Source organism: Sander lucioperca, chromosome 10, assembly GCF_008315115.2.
Source record: "Sander lucioperca isolate FBNREF2018 chromosome 10, SLUC_FBN_1.2, whole genome shotgun sequence".
Classification (NCBI taxonomy): Eukaryota; Metazoa; Chordata; class Actinopteri; order Perciformes; family Percidae; genus Sander; species Sander lucioperca.
The window spans coordinates 36,498,973-36,507,155 of NC_050182.1; the positions used below are offsets into that span (position 1 = coordinate 36,498,973).

The 8,183-nt window shown below is 41.3% G+C and overlaps 1 long non-coding RNA gene across 1 annotated transcript in view; it reads right to left on the reverse strand.

Moving 5' to 3' along the window:
• Positions 1-2,435: 2,435 nt before the first annotated feature.
• LOC116035240 overlaps positions 2,436-8,183 on the reverse strand; it is a 17,971-nt gene continuing 12,223 nt past the window's right edge. The window contains exons 2-3 of the long non-coding RNA XR_004101308.1: positions 3,487-3,494; positions 2,436-2,446 (exon numbers count right to left, since the gene is read on the reverse strand). This is a non-coding gene — a long non-coding RNA (uncharacterized LOC116035240). The remainder of the gene's footprint in view (positions 2,447-3,486; positions 3,495-8,183) is intronic.

An 8,183-nucleotide genomic window follows, 5' to 3' on the forward strand; every position in this document is an offset into this window, starting at 1 on the left:
CGTTACGTTTCAGAGCACAGGGCAATTTAAGAGCCTGAAATGTGGAATTAGAGAGGATTTGATGCGTTTCAAATTGAACGGAGGGGGACACCGTCAGTGGCGTTTGTACCTTCAGGCATTATTTAAGTAATGTCTTGTGGCACGTTTGAGGCAAGGGCATAGAAATGAGGGATTTATGCAGACACCGCTGCGGTTTTATCTCTCTTCTTCAGTCTGAGTGCACGCTCCGCTGTGTAAGAAAACAAGCAGACATACAAGTAGATTCAGATCATACAGAGTATGTGTTTGAGCTATCTGGATATTCACTTTAAACATCTAAATCAAGCTGTTCTCAACGGACCTCATCCACTCCTTATCGAAACACAGGCAGTGCCAGATAACTTGATTTACTTAAGGATTGGAGGAGATATTAACAACACTCGACTACGGCAGTGGCCCCTTCTGTTGTCCGTATTAAACCTATCCAGCACTTCATTATACCTTCCCTCTCTGGAGAGTCTCTGCGTGCATACAGTCTCTCTCTATGTCCTCTTTTTCTCCCGTGTTTTGCTTCCTCCTTCCCTCTCTCTCTCTACGTCTTGATACAAGCATCCTGGTAGCAGACAAGAGCATCATCAACATGCGCGGCGTGCCGGTGTCATGCAGATAGCCTCTGTGTTGGTAATGGAGGGAACAGCGATCGATAGCGAGCAGGAGATGGCTGCAGCTGAGTTGCCTCTGTTTGGCTAGCCCTAATCCTGATGAGTAATGTTGCTGTCATAATAGCAGAGATAATTTAATGCTGACACTTAACTGTGTGATGAATGGGCCTGTTGCTGACACAGGGGCCGAGTCAAGCGGCCCGGCCGTCACAAGTTTTGAAATATTAATTTCATTCCAAATTCAGAGGCTATGTGGTGGAACGGGCATTAGGAAAGTCTGAAATGATCAGCCAAACCAATCAAGGATGAAGATGGACTCAGTTGTTGTTTTCTTTGGATCTTGTATATTTCAGTGAATGGAATGAGAGCAGCACAAACCCGCAAGCCAGAAACCAGACTATTTTTGGAAATGTTTTTGGAGGTACTTACACGTTATGAGCGATGGGTAAAAGAAATGTATTTCAAAGTGAGTTATAAGGTATTCTCAGTTAGTCACAGACACAATCGACTTTAACTGATTTGCAATGAAAAAAAAAAAAGTCTTGGTACTGTAAGTGATGTAATGTTTTTTTCATTTTTCAAAATCTACATATATGCCTTCCCTAGGTTAGTCTTAGCTAACACCGTCTACAGTCTTTCTTCTATAATATCAAAATAATCAACTTTCAAAATCAGGGTTTCCTTTAAACATGATGTCCTACAATAAAGATGAATGTGTCAGCTTGATAACTTTCTGCTTACTTTTTATCCTTATGGCAGCAGGAAACTACCCTGTAATGCAAGATGGCTATTTAATATGCATTATTAAACATCCAGTGTGAGGCCCTTTCTATCGTTTCTCCATTAAAATGCACAGGAACAGCTTGACAGTGCAGAGGTATACTGCTTTATGGCACACAGGCCTGTAGCACTGTGGTCCTAATGTTAAGATACACTTGCATCTGGGTAAGTTTAAGTTGGAAGGCGCCTAGAAGGGAGAAAAAGGACACTTATTATAAACCCCAGGCCCCAACTATGACCCCTGTACAATCCACATTAATTATTTTTGGAGTTTCCCATGTTTTACTCGCCTTTTCCATAGGCATTATCGACACAACTACAGGTTTGCTGTTCAGGCTGCACGCTGGAAGCTGGAAGCTGGAAGCTGCAGGGGTTAGATAGCATCTATTCACCTGCCAACCAGTGCAAATCTGGGGAGTGTACAGTTTCATTCCAAAATTGCCAGTGTTTCCTATCCTAATCAGGTTAAATGTAGCTAAATTTACCCCTGGTCAGTAGCACAGGCAATGGTACAGCAAGTGACGTGGGCCTCATCTGTGTACTACAGCTGGGGCACGTTCAATCACAAAACGTTGTGCATCGGTTTACTACAGTTTCACGTTTCCTCAGAACGGTGTGAAACGGTGTGCAACGGCTTTGAGATATGTGTGTCTCTTGTTTATTGGCTGTGTCACAGGTGATATCAGGTTGGTCAATGCACCCGTTTCAGTTTAAAAAAAAAACGTGTTGCTACATTTTGTCGGGGCTGAACATGGTCCTGATCTCTCTGCATGTTGTAGCAACTAGAGCTGAAGATTTTTACCTGAACCCGACGGGACCCGGTCTTAATTTCTATCATTTTACACGGGCTCGGGCTGGGCTCTGGCCGGGCTTGGGCTGGGCTCGGGAGGACTTATTTTATTTCTTTGTTCCAACTTCCAAGTGGCCTATAGCCAACGTTAGTCATGGGTAAATTATGTTAAAAAAATTATTGTCATTCTTGACAAAAGGCAAAAGAGCTGTATGAACATTTGAAAAATGTCGGGCTGTAAACGGGTTCGGGCTTTTAAAAAGCTGTCAATCAAAATGTACCTGTCGGGCTCGGGCATTGTCGGGCCTAACTTTTAAGGCCCAATTACAGCTCTAGTAGCAACATCCTTCAAAGCTGGCTGCATGGGTATCGCACACATGCTCACAAATGCACAAACCCTTCATTAAAGTCCACATAAAATTATAACACATACAGGATCTTTAAGTGACATTTTAAACGTGCACTCAGAACACTGTTTCCAAAGTTACTTGGCGTAGAGCACTTTCTTCTTCTTTTAAAGATTTGTTTTTTGTTTTTTCTCAAAAAAATATTATGCGTCAGAAGCATTTTGCCTCCTAGAATCTTAATTACTGTACCACATAAATTAATTGAATTAATGGAGAAAAGTTTCTGATGAACACCAACTACACCATTTAAGAGACAGTTTGTGAAGTCTTATGACTTCCTTTAGGGAAAATAGTAAAAGATGAGTCAGGCAGCTGGAGATAACGAGCGCTGCAGAGGTTTTTCTTTTCTCATATAAACGCTGTTTTTATGCTTTGGGAATGAATATCTCCAGGGAATCTAAATGCCATATACTGACAAAGTACACTATTTGCTTGCAATGATAATGATTGACTAACAGATACCAAATTCAGTTTTGCCTCGGTACCTGGTCATTATACACAGATGAAGAGCTTTTGTAATGCTCTATGCATATTTTGTGCGCTTTTGTGCTGTATCTTTACAGTTAATTGCTGTCATAATTTTGACAAAAGAAAATGTGATAATACAAACATGGAATAATTTTATTGAAATGGTCCTGAAATCCTTAAGTACCCAAGAAAGTGCAATGCCACAAGGTGATTTAAGATAGCTGTGACGATATTACATTTATTTTCAGTTTTATTTTGTCTTAGGGGATGTTTTGACCCTGTATGATTTCTGTCAGTCATACTACAGAAGGATGGCATCCCCCATCTCTCCCCACACTAATCCATTTACAGTTGCTTCACGTTGAGATGGTCCTGATACTCAAAACTGTTTGCAGGCCACATTGGGACCTTGTGTACAGAAAGTTAAATTGATTTTGATTCCTAACTCCCTTATCTATGAATGTTTAGGAAGAGAGTAGTTTTTTTTTTTATGATTTATTACTTCAAAGCCATAAAGTCTCTTGTTGACACAAAAGCAAAGGACTCACTTACTCCTTATCCGGTGCAGCCTATCTCTAAGGCCACCGCGGCTCGGCCCAGAGCTGCACTTCCTTGGGTGACTCAAAAAGGCATTTTGATTTTGTTGACAGAGGTTGTGGAAGGAAATAATGAAAAAGATAAAAACTCCAATTATGATTTTTTTTTTTACTCCGGCAAAGCACTGCTTCAGTATGACAGATTGTATGATAAATGACACATTTGGAAGTCAGTTGTTGTTGAAGATGAGATGATGTCTTGAGCGGCAAATAAGCTAACTTGACCTCTTTTTTCTCAGAGATGCAATTGTTTGGTCCCCTGATGCAGCGTCTGTTCTCGATGCAGGAAATGATATAAAGTGACGGTGCACAGAAGTACACCTCTAGATATTTTCGTTATCTTAATATTCTAAATGTTACATTATCTCACATTCATCATGCAGTCTGGTTGTTGATGCAAAAACGGTCAAAAAAGGGAAAAAGCTTGTGCTCTGCTTTGGATGTGTGTACATTGTTTCTGCTGAGACCTTAAGACCAATGTAGCGAAGCTGGAATGGACTAACGCAGCCATGTGACCTTGGGTGGCTTATTTGCTCCAGTGAGACAGCCTAAATATTTACCATTGTCATTGTTGATGATACTCCAGGCTTCAATGCCCTTAATGCTTTTGATGGAGAAGCAGGGCTTTGCCGCAGCGGGGTGATGGAATTGCAAAATTAAGAGCAGTGGATTGGGCTATATCTTTAGGACACTGCAGGCTTAATTCTGTGTCTTATAATACAACTGCCTTAATCTGTAAAAGACTGGAGCAAGATGGAAGAGTAGCGGGGAATTGCAATGGAAAACAATGTGTCAACGGCCAGAGTTTAACCTTGGAAATGTCTGTGCAGTGGGAGTGTAGTGTGGGAGACTGTAGGTGTGCATGTACCAAACACAAGCCAAGCTGCAGATGTTTTAAGAAATGATCTGAGGAAGTGATGTTCCTGTTCCAACCCTATCACCAGGCAAGAGTGTCAATATTGGACGATTTTGCAAAACCCCAGAATATGTTTTACGTCCTGTGCAAATGTATTTCAGTGTTTGTGGAAGACTTAGGTGCACGTATTCGGTAGTGGTGGGGGGGGGGTTAAGGGTCCTCTATTAAGAAAACGTTACGGTTACAAACAAAATATGCAATTTCACATCATTTTGGACCATTATTATTACCTTATCTGTATCCAAAATGTTGGAAAAGCTAAAGCAGACAATATATAAATAACACTCAAAAAGATGTCCACTGCAGACTAACTACAATCATTAGATCTGAGAAGAGTCATTAGGTATTTTTAATATTCAAATTGATTTTACAATTCATTCGACTTACTGTAGGTGGTGCCTAAAACGGTTTAGGTGCTGCGCTCAAGCCTTAGAATTGGTAGCAAAAACCCTGGTATTTTAAATTCTTACTTTCTACCATATCATACATATACACATATACCAAATATGGTATGGTTAAGGTTAAAGATATATTGTATTTATAGCAATGACGGTATAGGTATCATTAGGTTTCAGGTGAGTAAAACACTTGTTTTATAGTATAGAAGTGTAATCCTTCAGATTTTCATTTAATTAAAATGAGTTTTTGTTTGTTTCTGTTTATTTCAGCAATAGCCATTCAATGTCTTTACATTCTGGAATTATCTCTCTATATTTGTAGTTTTCATTGTTGGTGTTGGAGTGTGAGAGGTGAAAGTTAATCCTGATTGCAGATCTTTGACAGGATATTTGTTATTTCGTTACATAAAGGGCACCCTGCTTCCTGCATTGATGCTGAGCGTTGGCATTGGACTCAAATGGTAGTGTGGAAAACCATCCAGTATTGCCGTGATTCCTTGAGATATTGGGCTGCCTGATCTGTACTGAAATGCCAGCAGGTGCCCAACAGGGTACTCTAAATCGACGATGTTTCATTTACGGGATTGTTCCAGTGACGCCGCTGCAGTTTCCGCCAATATCCGTCACCTTCCGCTCTCTTTGTGTTGGCGTTCTAAACTCCGGTGGATTTATGAGGACTATCGTTAACTGCTCCTCAGATCTCTGCAGGGTAAATCCAGACAGCTAGCTAGACTATCTGTCCAATCTGAGTTTTCTGTTGCACGACTAAAACAACCTTTGATCATACACGTTCCACCAAAACAAGTTCCTTCCCGAGGCTATTTTTGCAGAGGCACCGCTGCTCCGTCCACCACCCAAGACAATTGTGATTGTGTGAATAAACCAGAGCATGTTTTTCTCCGATCCCGGAATGCTGTGTGGACTAGCCAGATCCTCCTCCGCAGCGCTGTGGAGGAAGGTCTGGCAATGAGAGACTACCAACAGGGAAAAGCAATGGTTCTCAGGTCCTACCAAGCCTCCTCCTCCTCCTGCTCCACACTCAGCAGGCCCTGAAGTCTCCTGCTTTCAGTCTCATATACACGCACCAGAGGGATTGCTGATCCCCATTTCAGATAACGGCCCTCAATCTCTTATCGTTTACAGCTGTCCACCAGTAAACAACAAAACGAAACAAAACAAAAAATGATAGAAATAGATGAAAGGGGGGGGGGGGAGGAAAGTTAAAGGGACAAAGTCCTTTACTCCCTGCGAGGTTTCACTCCCTTGACACCATTGTTGGCCTCCTTATGACGATAGCCATCGAAATCATAACTGTTTACACTGCTGTCACTTCCTTATCCTCACACCAGAAGTTTTCAATTTCCAGATTGATTTGTTTTTAGGGGCGTTTATCTTTTTCAACAAAGGAGGAGGGAGAAAGCTCCGGCTTTTTTCATTAAACTTTTGATTGCTCCTCAAGCCAAAGCTGCTTCCTCGGGAAGGCAGTGAGACAGAAAGGTGAGGACTAAACTGTCCTTGCACAGCTATTACTACATCATGTTATGCAGAATGGGCCACCATGGTCCTCATCCAGATGCACAGCACAACATGGACTATTCAGTGTACCATCTGGCTAATATAATAAGGTAAAGTAATGCATTTTTAACCCTCCCTAATTGGCTAAGTCATTTCATTATTATAAATATTAGGTATCTGTAATGGGGAACACTAATTCCTTTGACTAGACTAAAGATTCCCGCCTTCAAATAAGCATGCTAATCTAATTAGAAAGCTAGCGGAGCCGAACGACTACATTTTCTCATACTTAGCGTTGGAGGGCCGGGGCTTTGAGGAGCAGATGTGCTGTGAAATTAATTTCCTCTGGTGTAACCGGAGCACTCTTCTCACCGTCTCTGTTATGAAATTTCCATTTCACAGATGATAACCTATTATCACTTTATTCAGGGGAAACATGTTAATGGCCAGGAGGAGGATTGAATTATTCATATTTGCTCATTTCTATTCCGCGGCGCGGCCCTGCTCTTTTCATGCACTGAGAGAGGGCTAATGTAAACATGACCAGAATCCTTGTAAATTGGCTTGTAGAGGAGGCTGTTAGCATAGTGCCTGGGGACTGATGCTAGACGGGGATAACAGCTGATATCTGTAAAGTACAGGCTGTGCATGTGCGTGTGTGGGTAAGAAAAAGAGACAGAGTGTGTGTGTGTGTGTTTGTGTGTGTCTGTGTGACGGAGACTGAGTGAATGAATGAGTGAGGGTGTGCACGTGTGGAAGTGTGTGTCAACAGTGTAACAGGGATGCTACCAGCTGGTAATGGAAGCTAATTGGACTGGGAAGCAGTTAGCTACACACTGCTAAGTGCGCCAAATCGGCTACCCAAGGAATCTGGTTCGGATCTGGATATCAACTTCTATCTTAGACACACACTTTATACATTTTCCATCTGTATAGCTTCTTAGCAGATTAAAAAAAGGCTTAGGAAGCACAATATTGTCCCCAAAGGTCAGTGCTCTTTAGATCTGTTGTATAACGGTTTATTGAGAGAGACATGTTTCCAGTACAGCAGCATCACAGGAAGGTATCTTATTTATTTTCCTTAGTTGGTGTTGGTTGGCTCAAAGTGCTTCAGTATGGCAGGACAGGAAGGAGCTCATTCACAAATAATGAGGCATCCTTTCCCAGTGACGCACTGTAGCTGCTGTTCATTCACTCAACAGCTCTGACATCCCCCCCCCCCCCCCCATAAAACATGGGTGTTTTCTATGCATGTGTTTGCATGTGTTGTAAAGCAGACAGATAAGCCCAGTGTGTATTTATCTGTTGATTTATTTCCGTTTCCTTGAATTCAAAAGTAAAAACATGTGGTAACGTTCTCTTTAATGATTAGTTTGTCGTCTGCTGTATATGAGCTTAGAAATCTTCCTTTTTTTCAGGCCTTTTTATGATTTCTTACACAGATGTTACTGTACAAAAAATGTGTCTTTTCCAACATAAAATTAGCAGTGTTTTACATCAAGAGAAGGCACATTTGCAGTGCCAGGATACCTTCAGTGACAGGATACTTCCATATTTTGTAAGGAAATAAATCTGCTAAAAATTCACGCAAAACATTCGATAAATGTTGCAGAATACAAATACAAATGCAGTTTTTTCGCCTTTAATCTAGATAGATAGATAGATAGATAGA